At 28.1% G+C, this 27783-nt stretch overlaps 1 long non-coding RNA gene across 3 annotated transcripts in view; it reads right to left on the bottom strand.

Moving 5' to 3' along the window:
- Positions 1 to 1800: 1800 nt before the first annotated feature.
- Positions 1801 to 27783, bottom strand: part of LOC127086177 (uncharacterized) — a 42019-nt gene continuing 16036 nt past the window's right edge. For 2 of the 3 annotated variants that reach the window (XR_007789446.1, XR_007789427.1), the window contains exon 3: positions 9274 to 9659. This is a non-coding gene — a long non-coding RNA (uncharacterized LOC127086177). Of the gene's footprint in view, positions 2009 to 9273; positions 9660 to 27783 lie in introns of those variants that run through there. The other variant, XR_007789449.1, reaches the window with a different exon arrangement.

Genomic DNA, 27783 nt, shown 5'->3' with positions numbered 1-27783 from the left:
ATCTTTTTGTGGTGTTGGTGTCCTTTCCATTATTGAGTTTTCTTTATTCTTTGTGTCCTTACACTCATTAACATGCATTAAAAGACTATTTTTCTTTATTATTTATTTTTATTTTTATCATGCATATTTCTAATGGATTTTTGCAAACCAATTAGAAAGTAAACTATGCTACAAACTAGTAACAATCAATCTATTCATTTTTTGACCTTATTTTTATGTGTCCAATCATAACTTAATATCAAGTTATAATTTTTTTCGCACCGATTTATTTTATAGGGTAATACTAATTTGTGGCCTAAAGACACAAGTTAAAAACTAATTAATAATGTTATATTGAAAATTATGGATTGATTTTAATAAAAATATAAAATGAATTTTCTAATTATTTTTCCCAATACAAACTTGTTATAAATAGTTTTCTAAGCAATATAATTATTTTTATCCTTACTTTAACAAAATTTATTATTAATAAAAATATTATCAAAAAAAACTTATTATACATCCCTTAGAAGTATAAATTTAGACTTTTTCCACTAAAAATTGACACATGCGCGTGCGTTTTTCAACTTGAGCCCCATGCAACATTTTGTGATTATAAAAACCAAAAAAGGAACTAAACAATCTACTGAATCACATATGTTTTTGAAAAAAATTAATTTTTTGTATTATAATGAAAAAAATTAATTTTTTTTGGAATTATTTTTCGGGAAAAAAACATATTTTTGTATTTTAAGAAAAATAAATTTAAAAATTGTTTTTTTTTTCGAAAAAAAAATGTTTCTTTTATATTCATAAAAACATAACTTTTTTGAAAATAAAATCCAATATTGGTAATTTTCAAAAAAAATGATTTTTTAATTTTTGGGAAAAAACAATTTTTTGTATTTATCAAAACAAATCATTTTTTCGAAAAAAAAATTAATTTTGTATTTTTCAAAAAATTAATTTTTTAATATTTAAAAAAATTCATTTTTATAAAACTAGATATAAAAAATCCACTGGATCATTAAAATATGTTGGATGAATTGGATCAATCCATACTTATAAATGGATGGATTTAATTCAATCCATTAACTTAGTTTTTATGTAGTCGATGAATTGGATGGATTTGTTGATGGATGAATTTTGCCTTAACGGATCCAATTGACACCCCTATGATATTTCATGTAGACTAGGCATTTTTTCAAAAAAAAAAAAATTTACCAGTTGAAAGAGAGATTTTGCCTAACTCATTTTATCTTTTTTAGATACGAAGAAATAATTGCTAAGTTAAGTTCACATAGAGAATTCAACTTACATTCATCCTAATAGGCTGATTGTCATGCTAATAAACTTACAAGTGTTGTTGTGCACGAATGTCAACCTACTCCCCATTTTTCTTTTTGTGGGTGACGATAAAGAGCTCATCCAAATGTGTGGTTTGATTAGACTATACTCAAAGACAATATATATGATTATAATGTATATTAGATATAATTATCTTAACGCATTGTAATTACAAATAGAATATACATCAATTTTAGAGCAACACCATGGTGAGCCCTATGACTTGTCATATGTACTGTCCCACCTCTGCTTGATGATCGATTAATCTTATTTAGTTGAAAGAGTTTTCTGAAGTCTTCTTTCTTCCACTCATAAAGAAGATATGTATGTGCATCTACACCTGTCCAAGGCGGCCTTTCATTCTCATCTCTAAACTTTTTAAATATATCAGTCACTCGTTTGATATATTTCTAATGAAACAAGTCTTTCATTTTAGCATCATCACAATATTCTAATGATACAAGTGACTGCCAAAATCTACTAGTAAGTCAAACTCTACAAAATCAACATTATTTTCATCAAACTACTAAAAAAGAAATTAAATTTCTTACTTTAAACATACCAAACCACTCTTTTCGCTCTTTTTCTCTTCCTTGGACTTTAAGCTCACGTTGAACGTTCCCCGATAATCTTTTCTACAATTTTTGGAATCGCCACGGTAACAACATTGTTTGGATGTAACCTACAATCACATGCATAACAATAAAATCAACAGTAGCATATGAGACAAAAAGCTTGCAATTGATGCAATATGGTGTCATTTATGTGGTATCATTTATGTGATGCAATATTGTTTAATAAAAGAGATAGAACAAGGAGTAAGAGAAGAGCAAAACTAGTCCAGCAACATTCAACAATTTTTAAATGTAGGGGAATCGTATATCAATACCGACAATTTTTATGTAACATGTAAAGGGAGATATGCAATAAGTTTTACATGAAGAGGAACCTTATAACTAGCCAAACTAGTCTCTGATCTGATTGCATGAAATTATGTTCAACATCACACCCTTTTTGGATTAATGAACAACAATAACTCATTCGATAATCCATGATCGCAATTAATGTCCCAAATGCACAAAGATCACCTAATTCACACCAATTTTTAAATTATGTGGCTCTCAAATATTTTAGGTGAACATGGAATTCCATCTCAAATCCCCACCCTTTTGTGATAATATTGGTACAACTTGGGTATGTTATAAGGGGTATATTATGATATAATCCAAGTTGTGGCCCAATCCCAAGTTAGTTCGGGTTAGGGTTTGTTACTTAGTAGTCAAGTCACTTAGTTGTATATAAATAGATACTTTGTAATTCAATTATTAGCCTTTCAATAATAACAATCCTTATATATCCATACTCCCTTTCTTTATCTCCTTACTAAAAGTGCCTCACGCACTAACAAATTGCTATCTAGAGCTTGATTAGTTTCTTGATTGTGTTTTCAAGAATCACACGTTGGTGATCGTGTTTCCTGGATCGTGGGTTGTTAATCGTGTTTGCTAAAAAGATGAATGGTAATTATGGAATTTCAAATTCTCTTCCAATTCTTGACGGCAAGAATTGGATCCGATAAAGAAAACAGATGCAATCTTTGTTTGACTTTCATGAAATACTTGAAGTGGTTACTAATGACGTCCCTGAGCTTGTTGAGAATGAAATTTAAGCTTAGAGAGTCACAAACAAGGAGGCCAATAAGGAAGATTGCAAGACTTAATTTCGTATTTAATCGGCGGTATACGCGGCGAACTTTGATAGGATTTCTCATGCTGAATCGGTGAAGGAGGCATGCGATATTCTTGTCAAGTATTACGAATGAGGTATGAAGGTTAAAGTCGTCAAATCATAGAAGTTGTGAAGGCAGTATGAATTACTGAAGATGGGATAAGAAGAAAAGATTGTAGGATATTTCTTGAAGGTGTATAATCTTGTCCATCTCTTGAAAGGTTGCAGTGAAACCCTAAATGATAAGATGATAGTTGAGAAGGTAATGTGTGCATTGACCTCTCACTTTGATCATATTATCGTTACTATTCAAGAATCCAACAATCTTGAAATATTGAAATTGGAAGATTTTATTGGTTTGTTTGAGGCACATGAGATGAGGATTATCGAAAGGAAAAGTGTTCAAGATTGGATACAAGATCTACAAGCTCGGACATGGAAGAAACATGGTGGTTCCAACAAGTTCAAGGGAAAAGGAGAAAAGACTTAGAGCAAGAAGTCTTGGTCAAACCCTAAAAAATGTAAGGTCGGTGATATGACTTATGAATCCTCGAAAAGAGGAGAAGGAAACTCCTATTAGAAAGACAAAGAAGATAAAAAAAAAGGTGTGTAATGCTATCACTATGAAAAATAGGGTCACTTGGTCAAGAATTATTGGTACAAGAAAGGGAAGAATGAAGGAGCAAACCTTGCACGCTAAGATTCAGATAATTCTGAAGATATAGTGGTTATGACTGGAATCACAGATGACCATGTCGACTCCAAAATCTAGTTCCTTGATATAGGCTACTAGAAGAGCAAGGTCAAACTTGTCGATAAAATCTCATTGCAAAAAGAAGGTACTAACAACATAGATATTTAAAGGAGCAATAAAGCGAAAGCTATGGTCAAATATGTACTCTTTGTACCTGGAATAAAGTGCAACATGCTAAGTGTTAGATAATGGTCGAAAAAGGTTTCTCAGTGGTTGTGAAAGATGGAGCCTTTGAACAGTTCAAAACCCATAATAGTTTGGTCTTAATGTTGGTGTAAGCCCTAGAGGCCAATACTTTTGGTACTTGTATCGAATTATTTATTATTAATAAAAGGCTTTTTCTTTATTATGTTTGTTTAATAAAGTCCCTAGAATAGCTAGTCCATTTAATGTATCAAGTATGACTTAATCATGAGATCACATTAAACATAAGGACACTATTCTTAAAGTACCCATAGTCGAGCTTTAGTGTGAAGTGGGATAACATTAAAGCATTAAGACTATTATGTATATAGAATGATGATCACATCTCATGGATCATGGATAAGGAGTTATCAAGTCTTAAACATAGGTATGAATAAGGTTATGGTCGAAGAGTTACAATCGATCAAAAGAAACAATACATGGGAGCTAGTTGAATTGCCAGCACACACAAAAGCTATCAAAGTGAAGTGGGTGTTCAAACTGAAGTAAAATCTTGATGGTTCGATTACAAGACACAAGGTAAGATTAGTAGCTTGGGGATTTCTTCGAAGATCATGACACGACTAATGTGAAACATATGCATGACTATTCGATTGGTCGTAGCCTTGGCATGCAAGCAAGGAATGTAATAATTTCACTTAGATGTGCAATCAAATTTTTTGAATGGTCCCCTAGATAAAGTCGTGCATGTCACACAACCTCCCGGGTTTCTGATACAAGAGGAAGCAAGGAAAAGTGTAAAAGTTTCACAAACCCCTATATGGTCTCAAGCAGGTACCTAGGGCATGGAACAAGAAGATCGACTCATACTTGGTAGAATTGAGATTCATCAAATGCAAATTTGAGTATGGTGTCTATTTTTATTTTGTGGCACAAGATATAACAATCATCTGCTTATATGTTGATGACTTGTTAGTAACTGCAAATAGCTTGGAGAACATGTTAAAGTTCAAAGAGCTGATGAAAAAGGAATTTGAAATGTCGAATATGGGAAAGTTGTCATACTTCCTAGGCATGGAATTTCAAATTTCAAAGTAAGGTATGGTGCTACATCAAAGAAAGTATGTCAAAAAGATACTCAAGAGATTCGTGATGGAAGACTCGAATCCTACATCTTCGCCTGTCAAATCAAATTTGAAGATGGAGAAGCATGGAGAAGAAAATAAAGTGGATGTCACTTTGTTCAAACAAAATGTCAGATCTCTGAGATATGTGCGAAATAGTCGACCTGATATAAGTTTCTAAGTCAGATTAGTGAGTAGATACATGGATAAACCAAAGGTGTCGCAAATGAATGCTGCAAGAAGAATCTTGAGATACTTAAAGGATCAATAAATTATAGAATTCTATTTCCATGAGATTCTGAAAGCAAAGAAGCTGAGATTACTTGCTATTCAGATGTTGATTGATGTAGAGATAAGGAATATCAAAGAAGCACACTTGGTTATTTCTTTCAAGTATTTGGTGCCCCAATATCATGGTGCTTGAGAAAGAAACTTGTGGTGGTATTATCATTATGTGAGGCTGAGTATATAGCAGGATTCAATATTGTGTGTCCAAAAATTTGGATTGGATCTGTGCTGGAAGAGATGGAGGTCTAAGTGAAGAAACCTCTGGTGCGGAAGATCGACAACAAGTCAACCATTAATCTTGCAAAGAATCTAGTTCTGTATGGAAGGAGTAAGCAGATTTAGGCTAGGTTTCATTTCCTAAGGAATAAGGTAAACCATGGTGAACATGAAGTGAGGCATTGCTCGAGTGAAGCACACATGGCCAAAATTTTCACCAAAGGACTGAAGATCGACAGATTCTTAACATTGAGAAAGAAATTAGGAATCACAACTAGAAAATATACCTTCGGTGACACAATATTAAAACAACCACTTTTCCACCATAGTCATATCATATTTTTTACGCGCATGTTTTTTTATTTTATTAAGAAACTTTTCATCACGGTTCCTAAAAAGAATCGTGGTCATAGAATTTTGATGACAAGCTTCGAATCCCAACATCAATATTTTTCCCTTTTTTTGATAAAAATAAGCGCATGTCCCTTCACCTTTATTGTCGTCGTACCCCAAATTTTGACCACCCATTTTCCTCTTTTATCCGACTTAGAACATAGTACATTGACTTAGTAGAATCTCATGTATGTCATCTGGTTAATCCCAATGACCTAAAAAGTCAAAGAGATACTGTTTAGACTTTTTAACCCCCTTAAGGAATTTGATTTTATACTAGGGTTTAATTGTTATTTTAGGACTTTTTAAGGACTTTGTTTTTAATATATAGTTTTTAGTCAATTATTTAATTAGAATAAGAATTAGGCTACTAGGTTATTTTTATTAGCTTGCTAGAAACATATTTTAATTGGGAAAATCAATCTCTTAGTTCCTCTTACGAGTTGATTTTAGTTTAGAGGTATTATTTAGACTTTTCAAAATAATATAATTTGTAGGATTATGCTAAAAAAGTGTTTATAACTATTAAAATTATTTTTTAGGAAAAATAAATAGGATTAGTAATTAGAATATTATATCTCATTAGATTATATTATTAAGAAGGTAATTAAATACAAATATTATATTATGTTACTTATTTAATGAAATTATAAATTAATGGTTTAGGAGGACTTTTCTATTATTAAAAATTAGGCAAAAAGTTTAGTTATTATTTCCTAATAATAATTATTTTTTATTTAAGTATTTAGAAGTGTCAATTTAATTTTGAATGAGTACAATAGTCTAATGGTTGGTAGAGTATGGATAAGGAGTTATGAGTATGAGAGGTTATGAGTTTGAATCTCACATTTCTTATTTTTAGTGTTTTTTCTCTTTTATTTGTTTCTAATCTATCTATTTATTTTCAAATGAATATGTAAATTGTGGATGAGAAATAATGTAGAAAACATGTGTTATTTATAGATAAAAGTTAAGTTTAAAAATGAACGTGGTTGAATCGTTTAGGAAATATTTCATTTAACCTGATTTTAGTGCCTTTTCTCTTTTATTTGTTTCTAACCTTTCTATTTATTTTCCAATCCCAAAAATAGTTTTTTCTTATTATTTTATTATTAATTTTCATATTTTTTATTAATGCAATCTTTAAAATATGAGTTTTTTCTCATTTAAATCATGATTTTATGCACAAAATAGTTTTTTATTAATGCATTTTTAAAAATATGATTTTTTTCATTAAAATCATGATTTTAAGCACAAAATAGTCACAAAATCATAAAATAAGATAAAATCAATCAAAATCTTTTTTTCTTATTATTACTATTAGAATATTTTCATTATTTAAAATTCATAAATCCATGAATCCATCTATAGATTCATTGACTTGACCATTAAGAAATAGATAAAATCAGATTAAATGAAATCTTTCCTAAACGATTCAATCACGTTTAATTTTTTAATCTAATTTTTACCTATAAATAGCATATGTTTTCTATAATTTTTTCTCATCTATAATTTACATATTCATTGTCCTAAATAATTTTTACGTTATAAATATAATTTTAAAAATAAGAATATTCTTTTATTAATATTCTTTTTTATTTAAAAATAAATAAAAATACTATTTAATATAGAAATACGTGAATAGTATTAGATGTAAGTATTTAATTTATATAGGAAAAGTAAAGACGTGTTCTTGCCAAACTCATGTCTTAAAAAAAGTTTTTCGCCTCATCCTAGCACTATTTCATGCATAATGCATGAAATAGTCTCCAAACATTTGTATTAATTTAATAATATGTAATTCTTTTTCTTTAAAATTTGTTACTCCTTAAAAAATATTCTAAAATAATTATGGTTAAAATTGAGACAAAACTAAATATGATGTAAGTTAGAGAAAAAAAACTTTTTTTTTTATATTATTATATTTTAAATTTGATATTTATCTGTTTAACGTCTTCAAAAACTTTTATTTGTGAAGATGGTTTATAGATATTTTAAATACAAAAAATATCAAAAATTACTTAAAAATAATAGTTTAAATTTTAAGTGTTCGAATTTGATTAATTTATTGTTCTATAGCAATGTTTTAAAAATCGAATTGGAGATTGAACCGAAGAATCTTGCGATTTAAGGTTTAATTGATTCAATCGGCTAATAAAATAAATATTTCAAAAATCTATTATAAAACTAATACAATAATATCGGTAATACAAATAATAACCTAACATAGTTCTACAATCATTTCAACCATCACTTAAGAATAATTTGATCAAATTAAAAAACTATAATAAAAATAGTTAAACTAATTCAAATCAAAATTAAAACAATAGCATATAATATGTAAAATAAATATTAAATAATTAAGAATACATAAATTAAATAAGATAGAGTATTAAAAATAAATAATATAATATATTTCATTAGAAAAAAAAATGAATTTGAGTTGAAGTACGACAAACAAATCTTAATTGACAATAAATAATATTGATTTGAACGATAATTAATACATCATGATTATGCTTAAAAGAGACGACATGATATTTAAATACTATATTAATTTTATAAATACTTTAATATGTTTTTGGATTACATATCGATATTGTATAAAATAATACATGTGTACGAGGGTCATGCTCACGTGAGCTGAAAGACCATGTAGATATATGGACTGCTTAGGTAAAAGCTCCTAAAAGGTGTAATGATCGGTATGGCTTAAGATTCCCATTTTTCCATTATGAGGGAGGTATTTATAGAGGCCTTCGGGCAAAGGGTTTGGGTACCCTTGAGTGGCGGCAATGGCTCCCTCATGATCAAGAGAGGTTGTTGACTACCTATTCTTCAAGAAATAGTGGTGGACTCTGTTTCCTTTGACCAACGGCTTTATACACGTCACCAGTCATAGGCGAGTCCTCTTTTCTAGTAAGGATACCTCCCCAGGAGATACTATTCTTGGGTGAGGGCGTCCTAATATAGCACGCTCATAAATATAACTCTACATAATATCTCATGCATTAGGGGTTTTGCTAAGGACTAAGTGTTTTTAAAACCTCATTTTTGCTCCGGATGCGCCCCTTGTCTTAGTAGTGAGTTTCTGGGTTGATAGTGTCCATAAAAAGGGGAGTCTCTCAACCTGAAGTGAGTTCCTTAGCTGAAGACGACTTTAATCAAAGGGTGAGTCCCTTAGTTTCAGGAGAGTCCCTTAGTTGAAGGCGACTACAATCAACCCAAACTAAAACAACGACTATTAAACAATCAGTTTTCTCCTCCACTCGCACTAAATATCAAGAATAACGGGAACGATAAAGTAAATGGTTCATGATGCATTCATATTTCAACAAAGTGAACACTCTCCTATTGATGAACAACCTACACAGGATTACCAACATTAAACCCCAACAAAATTGCGCAAAGATCTAATGTTATTCCACAACACCTGTCAATAATCATACAAAATTTTGAGACACACCCTTGGATGTGTGAACCACTGCGAAATGTTATTCAACGTGCTGCTTGAAAAGTATTTTCCAAGATAGAAATTTTGCCTCTTTAACCATCTTCACAATAGTTATTTCCTCATTTTAAAAAGTATTTTAGTTTTTGGCGTCCCATATTGTCACCACACACATGAACCATAACATCACATTCTTCGAAGGCGACTAACTACCTCTGCTCAACAGCCATTCAAACTGCAATAAATATTGTCAAACTGCAATAAATATTGTCAACATTCATTATGCATAGCAGTAAACACTCCCAGCCATTAACGGATACAGTTCCACACACCTACAAAATCAGGGCACTAAAAAAGGTGAGAAACTCGCACATGGCACACCTATGATCAATCACTCCCCTTTTAGCAAGGTTATCTTTGGTTGTGATCTTATTTTGAAATATTCTCCACACCATCCCCGACACTTTTGACGTAACCGCCTTATTCTACACTCTAGACCAAAGAATAATAGTCACTACTATAAAATACATTTTTGGTATCACTATCTTGCGACGGTTGTTTAAAAAAGTATAGTGATATCTCATTTTTGCTCGTGTTAAGTTCTTTTATTATTTTATTGAAATATATCTCATTCTTGTTCTTAATAACAACCGTTGTAACAACCGTTGTGATTGATGGTCAGTTGCTTCGATTCTCAACACCAACTTTTTATATTTTTTGTTATTGATATATGTCGTTTATTTTATTTTTTTGAAGTTGTTAGAAGAGTAAATTAAAATCATATAGTGAATTTTAAGAAATGTACATAAAATAAGTAGTCACCTACACATGAGTTTGTATAGGTCACACAATATCGTTATAAAGAGTAAATAAATATAGTATAGTGGTGGTTAAGAAATGTATATAAAAGATATATAAATTATGTATTTTTGACCCATCGAAAATATATATTTTAGTAGAAAAAATAAATTAAATAATTAAGTAGTCATCTACTCGCGTGTTTTCATGGTTCGCTCAATATCGTAATAAATAGTAAATAAATATAGTATGGTGGTGGTTAATATGTACATATAAAATATTTAAATAAATGAAAAAATAGTTTTAAATTTTGAATATAATATGAATATTAATATAATTTAGAAGAGGTTAGCTTATTGTCAGAAATTACAGGTAAATTATGTTAATAGAAATAAGTATCATCTTAATATATATATATATATATATATATATATATATATATATATATATATATATATATATATATATATATATATATATATATATATATATATATATATATATATAAAGAAGTTATAATCATGTATACAATTGAATAATTGTGGACACAAATATTATTAATTTTACTGTTTTTAGACAGTAATACTAAATATGAAATAGATAAATATTGTATTATATATGATTTTATAGTTCATATTAAAAAAAATATATCAATACTATTACCTGAAATTTATATTCACTTTATCTATACTATTGAAAATTAAATAGATGTGATACTATAGTTGATAATAAATCAAAATGTATAGGGTACAGGAAAATCAAATAAATATGATTATATTATTGATGTGTAAATATTTGATATGATTTAATAGATGATAATAAATCGATAATATTGAAAATTAAATAGATATGATTTTATAATCATTAATAAATCAAAATGTATAATAAATTATAAAGGTTGATGTAAATCGATACTTCCTCCGTTCCTTTTTAAGTGTCTCTTTTTTAAAAAAAATGTTTCTTTTTAAGTGTCATTTATAAAGTTCAAGGTAATATTGATTGTATTTTGTCAAAATTATTAGAGAGAGAAAAAGTAAAATGAATGTAATAAATAGTTAAGAGTATTTTAGGTAAAAGAAGAATTATTGTTGAAAAAATAACAATAATGATTCAATTCGTATAAAAAAAATGACATTTAAAAAGGAACATATTTTAATTAAATTTTTCCATTGCCTCCATAAAAGTTGTTAAGTAACTGACTAACATAAATTTCAATAAGTTGTTTTTTACTTTCGATAAAATATACTTAATATAGACTCAATTCGTCTCTGTCGAACGCACACTACTTTGACATACAAAATTACATATTTAATCGTATTGAGTATGTATCAGAATTGGTGCAATACATATCAAAATATTGAAACGGATTACCCGACCCTAAATGGGTCGGTCCTGGTGGACCTCAGGCTTTTTAGGACCATGTCAAAAAAAACATATTATAATATAAACTCAAATATTACTGTCCGAGTCTGACCCTATAAAGGCCTCGGAATACCAGACCTTAGACGAGTTTTTTAAAATTATTTTTTATAAAAAAAAAGTAAAATAAAAACCTTATAATATTAACATGTCGATATTTAATTACTATATTAATTTTATAAATACTAATATAATATCGAAGAAATTGTGAATTAAAACAAAAAATAGTTACCTATTAATTTGATTATATCAATGTATAATATTTAAAAAAGATAAAATTTATTGAGATGAGACAATGTAATGTGTTATTTTAGAGTGAGATAACATAAATATTAATACTATTTGTTTAAATTTATAGGTATGCAGACATAAGGGCTACTCGCGGTCCATACTTATCAGCTTTAATAGTTAGAGAATTTTTTATAACCAAGTTAAAAAATCCTAAAAAATATGAATTTTAATTTTAAGATTCAAACTCTGTGATTTTATGGACTTGACAGACCGACCCTTATGACTTGACAGACCGACACTTATAACTATTCCATTTTGACTGTTATATATTCAGACAAGTATTTCAAAATCATTGTCATTGTTAATGAATCTTTAGAAAAGTCAAAAGTATAATGAAATTAAAATAAAAATATCTAAAACAATCATTTCTTTTATTTAATAACAATTCTAATATTTTTAAATAAGTCTTACTAATAAAACAATCTTCAATTTGCAATCCATATTTTCCTAAAGCATCAATCATAGAACAATCTAGGGGTCACAAATTTATCTATTCATTTATTATCATTCCAATTTCAATATTAATTGATGGCTGAGTATGAGTTGTGACAAATTTATTTGTACCTTAAATCTTAAATTGTGGAGTAGGCACAAACACAATTACTGTTTATATTTAATCACATGCATGCATACTGCTTTTATCTTGTTTAAAAAAGGAAAGATGTGTTCTTTCCCCTCATCCCAACACTATGCACATAATCATTATATCATGAAACTTCTTTTCATAATAAAGCCTCTTTCTTTATCAAATTACTAATATAGTACCAACAACATCTTATTTACTGAAAGCTTCTTTAATAATCAAAATTAAAGCTACTCGTACATGAAGAAATCATTGGTTTATATGTCATGGGCATGATACAAGATCTGAGAGAATTAGTACGATAAATAGGATAAAAAGTGTGACTTTTGATTTGGTATATGTGAAGAGAAAATTTTAATGTTTTAATTGATTATATCACACTTGAGAGACATAATAGTTAAACACTTCAATATGAATAATTAATAATTATTATTAATTTCTAAACAGTTTAATAATTTATTTTCTATTACTATATATTTTAATATTTTATATAGAAAAACTTAGAGAAAATTATTAATAATTAAAATAAGAGGAGGATAAAAACATGTTAAAAATAATATGTCTACATCAAAAATGAAAAGGAAGAATAAGAGTTATATTTAAAAAAATAAAAGTTGATAAATTAGGAAAAACATAAATGTATGAATTTTAATCACATCTTCATTTATCTCTTCATATAATATTGTGAACAGTTGAATTTTTCCCAATACAAACTTTTTATAAATATAAAATTAATTTTTTAATTATTTTTCCCAATAGAAACTTTTTATAAATAGGTTTCTTAGCAATATAATTATTTTTATTCCTACTTTAACAAAATTTATTATTAATAACAATATTATTATAAAAAAAAATTATTATACATCTTTTAGAAGTATAAATTTAGACTTTTTCCACTAAAAATCGATACATGCGTATGCGTTTTATCAGTATTTAGAAGAATATATGTTAAAATTTTCTTTTCAGTTAGTTATGAAATAAGAACTTATCAGTATTTAGAAGAATATATGTTAAAATTTTCTTTTCAGTTAGTTATGATATAAGAACTTATCGGTCTATTACAAAATTAATAGTAAGCAAGTTAAAAAAACATTAAAAATAAAACAATACCTGCAAATTCATCATTTAGAAATATATAATCATACGTGTTGGCCGAATAAGAGAAACCAACACCAGCTGGAGAATCCAAGTATATCATGCTTGCTTCTGTAATAGAGAATGCAAAATCAGTAAAAAAAAAAACAAATTTTATAATGGAGAACTCATAAATAATTTTTGTGGTAATTACTTGAAAAAATGTATAAAAATACCTCTATTCCAGTTGAAGGGATTTTTGACCAAACCCTTGGGACTGACCAGGAAAGGTTCGTGCTGGGTGAAAGCAGCTTCTCCTACGGCAGAACACCTAGGCCCTTCAAAATATATAAGACTAATGAGTAAAAATCACATAAATTAATTTTACAATATATATAAAAACGTTAAAAAAATTACGAACCTCCATGTAACCAGAGTATAACTGGTTTTGATGATCGGTCAACTTCTACTTCTACGAAATAGTAGAATAGGTTCCTCTGGTGATTAACATCGACAGTGATGTAACCGGAGTATTGGCTGAAGTTTACCGGTGGCTAATCCGGTAAACTGATAATCTTATGTGTTGCTGCTCCATATGAAAATAGAAAGCAAAACAATATCAAGAAGAAAATAGATAATGCAGACATTTTGACACTTAGGGTCTGATTGGTAATAAGAGAGATTAAGCAGAGAGAAGTTGAAGAGATATATATGATCTTAGATAGCTCTCTTTTCCTTGGAGTATGGTATAAATAGAGGAGAATGAATGATGTGGGCTCCACTTTTGTTTTCTCCATTGAACAGAAATCAAGAAAATATATGTTAGCTACATGTATGATTTCATTGCAGCTCACGTAAAATTAAAGAAAGAGCAAAAGTAAACATGAGTTGATATTTTTAATTTTAAAAATACATTTGTAAAATAAATTTTGGTTAAATAATTTAATGAATTAGGTTGATAAGTTTTTTTGCAAATATAACTAATGAAAAATAAATTATAATAATAAGTCAATGAAATAACATTCCTAATTATATTATATAAAACGAATAAATATAATTTAGCTATGTCCATGATAAAATGAAATGAACTTAATTTAATCTAATTATTATTATTCTTGAATTAGATTAATAATTAATTAAAAAATTATTATTATTTAAAGAAAATTAATAAATGAGATTGAATAAATTATTTGAATTTTTATATTAGTTTAACTAATTAACTTTAATTTTTTGCATATCTTTTTAAGTTAGAGATATTTTTTACTTTTAAAAAATTAACTATATTTCTGTCTCCACGTGCTTCTGCATCTCAGCTTTTATTTCTATCTAATTTGTTTATGATTCCTTTTCTAATTACATGAGAAATGAAAAAGAAAAACAAGTTTATCTTAGTGTAAAATGTGAAAGAAAAGATAGTGAAAATAGTGGTCACTTATAGAGTGAGAAAAAAGTTTCAAATTAATAAAAAAGAGAAGGTGAGTAAACTTCTTTATGCTTTCACTTTGAGTGACGTAGTTTTTCATGGGTTCCACTCAAGGGTTAGCTGCCTTTTCCCAAACAAGAAAAAAAGATAGTATACATTCTAAAAAATATTAAATTCATTGTCCAACCTTATTAGTCAAAATGGTCTCACCCCCAACATTTTCGTGTCTTCTTCTTTTGATAAAACGAAAGTGGATTGATAATGGAATTGAGAAGACTTTTAATAAACTTTAAACATGTCTTAAGTTGTAAAGCAAGTAGTACTAGTACTAGATTAGACTACAACTTTCAATTTCATTCATTATTTATTATTATGCGAAAGCTTCATAAACCATGATGTTTTGTTTGATTTTTGTCTTAATAATTTAAATTTTGAATTTGTATTTTATGCATATTTAATTTAAATTAATATTTCAAATAAATTAAAAGTATTTCTCTAATTTATTGTTATATATGGCTTTAAAACAATTTGGTTTGGATTTGTATGTTATGTATATTTATTTTAAATTAATATTTAAAATAAATTGGAAATATTTCTCTAATTTGGTATTCTATATGGCTAAAAAACAATTTGGTTTGGATTTGTATATTAGACATATTTAATTTGAATTAGTAATTAAAATAAATTGGAAATATTTATCTAAGTTGGTATTATATATGGCTTAAAAACAATTTGGTTTGTAATTGTATTTTAGACATATTAATTTAAATTAATATTTAAAATAAATTCGAAATATTTCTCTAACTTGGAGTTATATATGGCTTAAAAACAAGTTGGTTTGAATTTGTACTTTAGACATATTTTATTTAAACTAATATTAAATATAAAAAATTCACTATCTTTTATCTAAATTAGTATTTATTTATAATTAATTGATCATATCACTTATCTTATTTTAATATAATAAATTAGTTATTTATTTATTTAATAAATTTGTCCTTTATAACCTGTACATTGTAATTATGATAAGAAGAGTTAAAAAGAATTAATGAAGAATTTTTAACTACCAAATGATTTTTATTTCAATTAAGCATGAATGGATGAATGGTATGATGAAGAAAATTGTAATCACTTGTTAAATTTTACACACTCTCTCTTGTTAGATATATCGGTAAAGTTGAATGAATTCACTCTCTTTATTACTAGCATCCACTCCAATGTCCGCCACATATAAGTTACTCAAGGATTCAGGCAATCTCATACCCTCCCCAACCGAGTATCGAGCTCTCGTTGGAAGCCTCCAATACTTGAGCCTTACTCGCCCAGACATTGCCTTCAACACCAACAAACTAGTCCAATTCATGCAGAATCCCAGAATGACGCATTGGACTGCACTCAAAAGAGTGCTCGGATACTTGGCGGGTTCATGTGACAAAGGTGTCTTCATTTCCGTGACCACCCCACTAAATTTTCACGCGTAATCGGATGTGGACTGGGCAGGCGACAAGGATGATTATATTTCTACCACTGGCTACCTATTATATCTTGGCAGCACGCCTACTCTTGGAGTTCTCGAAAACAATGTTTTGTTGCTCGATCGTCCATAGAAGCAGAATATAAAGCCTTGACTGACATGGGGAGTGAGCTACTATGGATCCTTTCCCTACTCATCAAATTTGACCACACTCCAACAGCCAATCCAATAATCTATTGTGACAATCTTGGTGTTATCTTAGTGATAATCCTGTATTTCACTCTCGGATGAAACATATTGTCTTAGCATACCACTTTGTCCGAGAAAATGTTCAAGATGCTGATATTCTAACCAAACCCCTACTTCGTCCTCAGTTCGATTATTTACTGTCCAAGTTGCATCTCTCATTCAGACCATACAACTTGCGGGAGGATATAAATAATAATAATAATAATTAGAATTTAATTTTCTTTAATTATTATGATTTGTAAATCTGATATTGACCCATTATTCACTCACCTAATTAATGAAGAGTTTATAGAAAAGTTATTAGCCTGACTCACTCCATTTAGATTTATTTATGTTTACTTGGGTTGTATATATACATGATAGTAGCTAATGAGTAAAGGATGAATTATTTACACAATTCTTTTCTTTCAATTTCTAATATATATATACATGAGAGTACCTAATGAGTAAAGGATGAATTATTTACACAATTCTTTTCTTTCAATTTCTTATGTAATATGATGCAAAAGGTATGTTTTGCTAGTTATATTTGAGATTCAAATAATATTATGATTAAGAATGAAAAGAATTGAATATCTTATAAAATTAATAATAAGTTAAGTATAATGCAAAAGACATGTTTTCTTGGTTATTTTTGAGATTCCAATAATATTATGATTAAGAATGAAAAAAATTCTTATAAAAAAATCTAAATACATCGTGGATATATGATTGTCATTGAAACATTATTCCTGAGGACAGAAAATAGAATTTTTTAGAAGATCATCTTCATGTGGATATATGATTGTCATTGAATAAAAAATTTAAAAATTGAAGACTACGATAACTAATTTGCAACATCGATTTAATATTAATAAATGATGTTTAATATAATAAATTTAATACAATATAATCATATTTTTAATAGTTATTATAAAATTAGATTAGCATAGTTGTAACATGATAAACTAATAGATATTTTTCACAAGTCCTCTCCAAAAAGAATTTATAAGTGAGCTTGTTCAGATATTTTTTAATTAATAATTTAGTATAATTTTAAACAAATATTAGCATTACTTAATTTACGTTTTCATTGTAATTAGGCAAACATCCATGTTTTCGTACAGGTTTCCTATAAATATCATTTTTAATTATTCATAAAATATATAATATGTAATATATTTTACTAAACAAATTAATATAGTATGTGATTCATTTGATATATTTAAAATGAAATAATATGATTAGTAGAAAAAAAATTAATTAAACAACCATGTATTTTCAAAATAATTAAACCAAATGATTTATGTTTTGTATTGGTCAAAAAATACATGTGTACGATGGTGGAGTTTACCCACGACAGTGAGAAGCCGTGTATGGTTGTGTTGTAAGGTTCTTTGCGGGGTCATGCTCACGTGAGATGAAAGACCATGTAGATATATGGACTGCTTAGGTAAAAGCTCCTAAAAGGTGTAATGATCGGTATGACTTAAGATTCCCATTTTCCATTATGAGGGAGGTATTTATAGAGGCCTTCGGGCAAAGGGCTTGGGTACCCTTGAGTGGCGGCAATGGCTCCCTCATGACCAGGATAGGTTGTTGACTATCTATTCTTCAAGAAATGGTGGTGGACTCTATTTCCTCTGACCAACGGCTTTATACACGTCAGCAGTCATAGGTCAGTCCCCTATTCTAGTAAGGATACCTCCCCAGGAGATACTATACTTGGGTGAGGGCGTCCTAATATAGCATGCTCATAAATATAACACTACATAATACCTCACGCATTAGGGGTTTTACTAAGGACTAAGTGTTTTTAATACCTCATTTTTGCTCAGGATGCGCCCCTTGCCTTAGTAGTGAGTTTCTGGGTTGATAGTGTCCACTACGCCAAAAATGACTTTTAACAGCGCGTCTTAGACAACACTTTTAAAAGAAAGCGCTGTCTAAGGTTAAAATTAAAATAAAACACGGAAAATGTTCCAAAAAAATAATGAAAGCGCTGTCTAAGGGGGGGGGGGGGTCTTAGACAGCGCTTTCTAAAAGCGCTGTCTAAGACCCCCCCTTAGACAGCGCTTTTAGAAAGCGCTTTTAAATATAGACCTTAGTCAGCGCTTTTGATAAAGCGCTGTCTAAAGTCTTTAAATTAAAAAAAAAATTAAAACCAAAAGCGCTGTCTAAGGGGGGGTTTAGAAAGCGCTTTTGGAAAGCGCTGTCTAAGGCATACCTTAGAAAGCGCTTTCCACAAAAGCGCTGTCTAAGGTCTAATTAAAATAAAATTTCAGACTCCATTTCAATTTTCGTTCTCTGTTCTTTTGTTTTCCCTCCTGCGAACGTTGAAACCCTATCAGCGAAAACCATAACAGCGAACACGAATACACTTCCATTTTTCGGTTTCAATCATTGAACGTGTTTGAAGAATCGTACGTGTCTCGACATTTGGGTGTTGACTTCGTTTTTCGTTTCTACTGTTCTTCATTTCTTGCGGTATGTTCTTCAATATTTCTTCATTTCTTCGTTTCTACTGTATAATCTTGTTGAGAATGTTGAGAATGTTTATAATCTTGTTGAGAATGTTTATAATCTTGCGGTAGTTTACTAATGTTGAGAATGTGCATAATCTTGTTGACTGAGTTTAGTGTATTATTCTTGTTGAAGTTGTTTTGATTCATAAAAACTGAGTTTAGAAGTTGACAATAGAAAAATGTTGATGTTTGTAAGGAAAACAATAAGGTACATTGTTGTTGTTATGTTTGATTAGAAAACTGAGTTTGTAAAAACTGAGTTCATAAGGTACATTGTTGTTGTTATGTTTGATAAGTAATAATGTTGATAATAGAAAAATGTTGATAATAGAATAATGTTGATAAGAGAAAAGTAATGGAAGAAAAAGTTTGATTCTTGTAATAGAAAAAATGAAAGTGATGAGGTAATTAAAGTTGTTATGTTTGATAAGTAATAATGTTGTAATAGAAAATTAAAGTTAGTTATAGAAAAATTAACGTGTTATAGGTATAGTTATAGGTATATTGTAATAGAAAAAGTTTGATTCTTGTAATATAAAAAATAAAAGTGATGAGGTAATTAAAGTTGGTATATTGGCGTATCGGATACGTTATTGAAGTTTATATTAACATTGGTTATGTATAGGTTTTTGAAGTTTAAAATGAATTGAACTTTATAATTGTTAGGATATTCAAAGATACTACCTTAGTTATGTATTTTCGTCTGGATTAATTGTTTACTTTAATAAGTAGGAAAACCATGGATAAAACATGGATCTGTGCCGATCGAATGACCAAAGAGTACGAGAGTGGGGTTGCGGAATTCGTTAAGTATGTTGTTCAACACGCTGAAAACCCCAGACGAATGCATTGTCCTTGCTTGCGTTGTTGTTATATTGGTAAGGTTGACGCACATGGATTGAAATCGCATTTGCTGAGGCATGGAATTGATCAAAGTTATCAGTGTTGGATATTTCATGGTGAGAAAATTAACGAGAATGTTGAATCGAGTGGAAAAAGTAATACGACCTATGCTTCATACGACAAAGACACGGAAACATACGATTGTGATCGAGTTGAAGAGATTGTAGAAGCACTGGAAGAAGATCTTCATGATTGTCCTGAAATGTTTGAGAGGATGGTAAGCGATGCAGAGAAACCGTTGTACAAAGGTTGTACTAAATTCTCAAGACTTTCTGCGGTATTAAAGTTGTACAACTTAAAGGCGGGCAATGGATGGTCGGATAAAAGTTTCACAGAGTTGTTGGCCCTTATGAGAGAAATGCTACCGGATGATAATGTTCAAAAATTTTCTTAGTTTATGTGAATTGTTCTAATTGCTTCATTTTTATTTTATTAGCGTCCTACAAGCTTTTCGGGCCCAACGAGATATCCAAACCTCAAGGAGGGGCGCCAACTCCATTACATGGATTAAAGTGGCGGTATATTTTTAATTACCACATTTTTTATTATATTAGTGATGACACTTGATAAAACTTAGGATTTATAATCCATATTTTTTTTTTCATATGTAGTGTCCTCAACAACGTAATCAAATAGATTGCGGGTATTTCATGTTGAGGTTTATGCGAGATACTCTTGCTTTGGGCCGATTAAAGATTCCCACCGATGTATGTATTTCTAACTTATGAGTTATTTTTATATTTACACATATCTTATATAATTAAATAGTTGGAATTAATTCAAAATATGTTATATTATTATGTAGTACTTTGAGGAATTCAAGTGTGCATTTTATACAAAGGATCAAGTGGACGAAATCAAAGAGGAGTGATGTCAATTCATGATAGAGCTCAATGTTTGTTCATAAATTTGTGTAATTAATGTGTACATTTGTAGTATATGTAATGACTTGTAAATGTGTACATAAATTTGTATATATTTTGATACATTTAAGGCAAAATTGGTTTGAATTGGTATATATATATATTTGTTAGCCAAAAATTGGTAGAAAAAAGGCCAAAATGGCATATATAAAATGTGATAATTGTCTGTCAAAATCTGGTTGAAAACAGGTAGAAATTCTGGTTTATAAACCTGGAAAAAATGTGGTTTAAAACAAAAGCTTCAAAAAATTTCGTATACCTTAGACAGCGCTTTTGTAAAAAGCGCTGTCTAAGGGGGGATTAGAAAGCGCTTTTGTAAAAAGCGCTGTCTAAGGGGGGATTAGAAAGCGCTTTAGGCAAAAGCGCTGTCTAAGGTATACCTAAAAAAATTAAAATAGGAGGGTCTTAGAAAGCGCTTTTGGCCAAAGCGCTGTCTAAGGTGGTGGGGCATAGACAGCGCTTTTCAAAAGCGCTGTCTAAGGTATACCTAAAAAATTTAAAATAAGAGGGTCTTATAAAGCGCTTTTGGCCAAAGCGCTGTCTAAGGGGGGGGGGGGGGGCTTAGACAGCGCTTTTAAGATTTAAAAAAGCGCTGTCTAAACCTTTAGCAGCGGAGGTTTAGACAGCGCTTTAAAACGCTGTCTAAGGCTAAAAAAAACGTTGTCTAAGGTCTTGTTTGTTGTAGTGGTCCCTAAAAAGGGGAGTCTCTCAACCTGAAGTGAGTTCCTTAGCTGAAGGGGACTTTATTCAAAGGGTGAGTCCCTTAGCTTCAAGAGAGTCCCTTAGTTAAAGGCGACTACAATCAACCCAAACTAAAACAACGACTATTAAACAGTCAGTTTTCTCCTCCAGACGCACTAAATATCAAGAATAATGGGAACGATAAAGTAAACGGTTCTTGATACATTCATACACGATTACCAACGTTAAACCCTAACAAAATTAAGCAAAGATATAATGTTATTCCATAACACATGTCAACAATCATAGAAAATTCTGAGACACACCCTTGGATGTGTGAACCACTGCGAAATGTTATTCAACGTGATGCTTGAAAAGTATTTTCCAAGATAGAATTTTTGCCTCTTTAACCATCTTCATAATAGTTATTTCCTCATTTTGAAAAGTTATTTCGTTTTTGGCGTCCCATATTGTCCCCACACACACGAACCATAACATCACATTTTTCGAAGGCGACTGACTACCTTTGCTCAACAGCCATTCAAACTGCAATAAATGTTGTTAACATTCATTATGCATAGCAGTAGACACTCCCAGCCATTAACGGATACAATTCCACACACCTACAAAATCAGGGCACTTAAAAAGGTGAGAAACTCGCATACCTATGATCAATCACTCCCCTTTTAGCAAGGTTATCTTTGGTTGGGATCTTATGTTCAAATATTCTCCACACCATCCCCGACACTTTTGACGTAACCGCCTTATTCTAAACTTTAGACCAAGGAATAATAGTCACTACTACAAAATATATCTTTGATACCACTATCTTACAAAGGCCATTTGAAAAAATATAGTAATATCTTAGTTTTGCTCGTCTTAAGTTTGTTTATTATTTTATTGAAATACATCTCATCACAGTTCTTAATAACAACCGTTGTGATTGATGGTCACTTGCTTCGATTCTCAACACCAACTTTTTATATTTTTTGTTATTGAAATATGTCGTTTATTTTTTTTTGAAGTTGTTAGAAGAGTAAATTAATATCATATAGTGAATTTTAAGAAATGTACATAAAATAAGTAGTCACCTACTCACGCGTTTGTACTGGTCACACAATATCGTTATAAAGAGTAAATAAATATAGTGTAGTGGTGGTAAAGAAATGTATAGAAAAGATATATAAATTATGTATTTTTGACCCATCGAAAATGTATATTTTAGTAGAAAAATAAATAAAATAATAAAGTTGTCATCTACCCGTGCGCTCACACGAGTCATGCAATGTCTTTATAAATAATAAATAAATATATTACAGTGATGGTTAATAAATTTTTATAAAAGATACACAAATTAAGTTGTCTCGGCATGTCGAAAATGTATATTTTAGTAGAAAAAATAAATTAAATAATTAAGTAGTCATCTACTTGTTGTTCGCACGGTTTGCGCAATATCGTAATAAATAGTAAATAAATATAGTATGGTGATGATTAATATGTACATATAAAATCTTTAAATAAATGAAAAAGTAGTTTTAAATTTTGAATACGGTATGAATATTAATTTAATTTAGAAGAGGTTAGTTTATTATCAGAAATTACATGAATATTATGTTAATAGAAATAAGTATCATCTTAATATATATATATATATATATATATATATATATATATATATATATATATATATATATATATATATATATATATATATATATATATATATATATATATATATATATATATATATATATATATATATATATATATATATATAATCATGTATAATTTATAACTTTGTGTTTTATGTAAACAATTAAAATAAAATTTGAATAATTGTGGACACAAATATTATTAATTTTACTGTTTTTAGACGATAATACTAAATATGAAATAGATAAATATTGTATTATATATGATTTTATAATTGATATTAAAAAAATATATCAATACTATTACATGAAATTTATATTCATTTTATCTGTACTATTGAAAATTAAATAGATGTGATTCTATAGTTGATAATAAATCCAAATGTATAGGGTACAAGAAAATCAAATAAATATGATTATATTATTGATGTGTAAATATTTGATATGATTTAATAATTGATAATAAATCGATAATATTGAAAGTTAAATAGATATGCTTTTATAATCGATAATAAATCAAAATGTATAATAAAATATAAAGGTTGATGTAAATCGATACTTCCTCCGTTCCTTTTTAAGTGTGTATTTTTAAAAAAAAAATGTTTCTTTTTAAGTGTCATTTATAAAGTTCAAGGTAGTATTTATTGTATTTTGTCAAAATTATTAGAGAGAGAAAAAGTAAAATGAATATAATAAATAGCTAAGGGTATTTTAGGTAAAAGAAGAATTGTTGTTGAAAAAATAACAATAATAATTAGTAGGGATGTCAATATGACCCATTCCTAATGGGCACCCGCAAATTTACCCACAACAGGTAGGGTAAAAACCCGCAAAAATGGGTACGGGCATGACTCGGGTAATTACCCATAAAAAAAGAGGGTGCGGGTATAGGCACCTTGGTTCCCAGCCCGCCTCATACTCGCGCAATATATATTTATGTATTTTTATTTTTATTTATATATTTTAGTTTATATTATTGTATAAAAATGCATGTCTATCAATTATAAAACGTATATCAATGTTAAGCCATTACATGTTTAATATAAGTATTCATTTATTTCAATAATAAATTGTTTGAAAATATTTTTAATGTTTTTAAAAACTTAAAATTATATGGTATTTTATAATTGATCTATTTATTTTTAATACGAATGCGGGTCACGGGTACGGGTATGAATACTTACATACCCATAGGGCACGGGTACGGGTGCTAACTTTGACACCTAAGCTGGTATGGACTCGAACACGGGGATTTTTTCAAATTGCGGGTATGGGAATGAGTATTATAGTACATTACTCAAACTCTGCCCATTGCCATCTCTAATGATTACGTTTATTGGTATGTGGTAAAAGTAAAAAAAATGACATTTAAAAAGGAACGGATTTTAAGTAAATTTTTCCATTGTCTCAATAAAAGTTGTTAAGTAACTAACTAACATAAATTCCAATAAGTTGTTTTTGACTTTCTATAGAATATACTTAATATAGACTCAATTCGACTCGGTTGAACGCACACTACTTTGACATACAAAATTACATATTTAATCGTACTGAGTACGTACCAGAATTGGTGTAATGCATATCAAAATATTAAAACGGATTACCCGACCCTAAATAGGCCGGTCCTGGTGGACCTCAGGCTTTTAAGGACCATGTCAAAAAAAAGCATATTATAATATAGGCTCAAATATTACTACCCGAGTCTGACCCTATACAAGCTTCGGACTACCAGACCTTAGACGAGTTTTTTAAAATTATTTTTTATAAAATAAGTAAAATAAAAACCTTATAATATTAACATGTCGATATTTAATTACTATATTAATTTTATAAATACTTTAATATGTTTTTGGATTACATGTCGATATTGTATAAAATAATATTCAAATATTTAACCTAAAATGAACTAATATAATATGAAGAAGTTGTGAATTAAAACACAAAATAGTTACCTATTAATTTGATTATATCAATGTATAATATTTTTAAAAGATAAAATTTATTGAGGTGAGAAAATGTAATGTGTTATTTTAGAGTGAGATAACATAAATATTAATACTATTTGTTTAAATTTATAGTTATGCAGACATAACGGCTACTCGCTGTCCATATTTATGAACTCTAATAGATAAGTAATTTTTTATAACCAAGTTAAAAAAGCCTAAAAAAATATGAATTTTAATTTTAAGATTCAAACTGTGTGATTTTATGGACTTGACAGACTGACCCATATAACTATTCCATTTTGACTGTTATATTTTCAGACAATTGTTTCATTATCCTCCTAGCCGGGAAAAAATATCAGTGTCATTGTTAATGAATCTTTAGAAAAGTCAAAAGTATAATGAAATTAAAATGAAAATGTCTAAAACAATCATTTCTTTTATTTAATAACAATTCTAATATTTTTAAATAAGTCTTACTAATAAAACAATCTTCAAATTAACGGAAAAGAGAAGGCGAGTAAACTTCTTTGTACTTTCACTTTGAGTGACATGGTTTTTCATGGATTCCACTCAAGGGTTAGCTAAACTATGAAATGGTTGGCTTTTCCCAAAGAAGAAAAAAAGATACTAAACATTCTAAAAGATATTAAATTCATTGTCCAACCTTTTATATCCTCTTCTTTTGATAGATCGAAAGTGGATTGATAATGGAATTGAGAAGACTTTTAATAAACTTTAAACATGTCTTAAGTTGTAAAGCAAGTAGTAGTAGTATTCGATTAGACTACAACTTTCAATTTCATTCGTTATTTATTATTATGTGAAAACTTCATAAACCATGATGTTTTTTTGTTGGATTTTTATCTTTAATAATTTAAATTTTGAATTTGTATTTTATGCATATTTAATTTAAATTAATATTTAAAATAAATTGAAAGTATTTTTCTAATTTATTGTTATATATGGCTTTAAAACAATTTGGTTTGGATTTGTATGTTATGTATATTTATTTTTAATTAATATTTAAAATAAATTGGAAATATTTCTCTAATTTGGTATTATATATGGCTAAAAACAATTTGGTTTGGATTTGTATATTAGACATATTTAATTTGAAGTAGTATTTAAAATAAACTGGAAATATTTATCTAATTTGGTATTATATATGGCTTTAAAACAATTTGGTTTGTAATTGTATTTTAGACATATTAATTTAAATTAATATTTAAAATAAATTGGAAATATTTCTCTAACTTGGAGTTATATATGGCTTAAAAACAAATTGGATTGAATTTGTACTTTAGACATATTTAATTTAAATTAATATTAAATATAAAAAATTCACTATCTTTTATCTGAATTAGTATTTATTTATAATTAATTGATCATATCATTTATTTTATTTTAATATAATAAATTAGTCATTTATTTATTTATTTAATAAATTTGTCCTTTAATCATTTTAAAACCTGTACGTTGTCATTATGATAGGAAGAGTTAAAAAAATTTAATGAAGAATTTTTAACTACCAAATGATTTTTATTTCAATTAAGAATGAATGGATGAAAAAATAGTTTTAAATTTTTAAATATAGTATGGTGGTGGTTAATATGTACATATAAAATATTTAAATAAATGAAAAAATAGTTTTAAATTTTGAATATAATATGAATATTAATATAATTTAGAAGAGGTTAGCTTATTGTCAGAAATTACAGGTAAATTATGTTAATAGAAATAAGTATCATCTTAATATTTATATATATATATATATATATATATATATATATATATATATATATATATATATATATATATATATATATATATATATATATATATATATATATATATATATATATATATATATATATAAAGAAGTTATAATCATGTATACAATTGAATAATTTTGGACACAAATATTATTAATTTTACTGTTTTTAGACAGTAATACTAAATATGAAATAGATAAATATTGTATTATATATGATTTTATAATTCATATTAAAAAAAATATATCAATACTATTACCTGAAATTTATATTCACTTTATCTATACTGTTGAAAATTAAATAGATGTGATACTATAGTTGATAATAAATCAAAATGTATAGGGTACAGGAAAATCAAATAAATATGATTATATTATTGATGTGTAAATATTTGATATGATTTAATAATTGATAATAAATCGATAATATTGAAAATTAAATAGATATGATTTTATAATCATTAATAAATCAAAATGTATAATAAATTATAAAGGTTGATGTAAATCGATACTTCCTCCGTTCCTTTTTAAGTGTCTCTTTTTTAAAAAAAATGTTTCTTTTTAAGTGTCATTTATAAAGTTCAAGGTAATATTGATTGTATTTTGTCAAAATTATTAGACAGAGAAAAAGTAAAATGAATGTAATAAATAGTTAAGAGTATTTTAGG

Source organism: Lathyrus oleraceus, chromosome 1, assembly GCF_024323335.1.
Source record: "Lathyrus oleraceus cultivar Zhongwan6 chromosome 1, CAAS_Psat_ZW6_1.0, whole genome shotgun sequence".
NCBI classification, from domain to species: Eukaryota; Viridiplantae; Streptophyta; class Magnoliopsida; order Fabales; family Fabaceae; genus Lathyrus; species Lathyrus oleraceus.
This window is presented reverse-complemented; position numbering and strand designations above follow the sequence as displayed.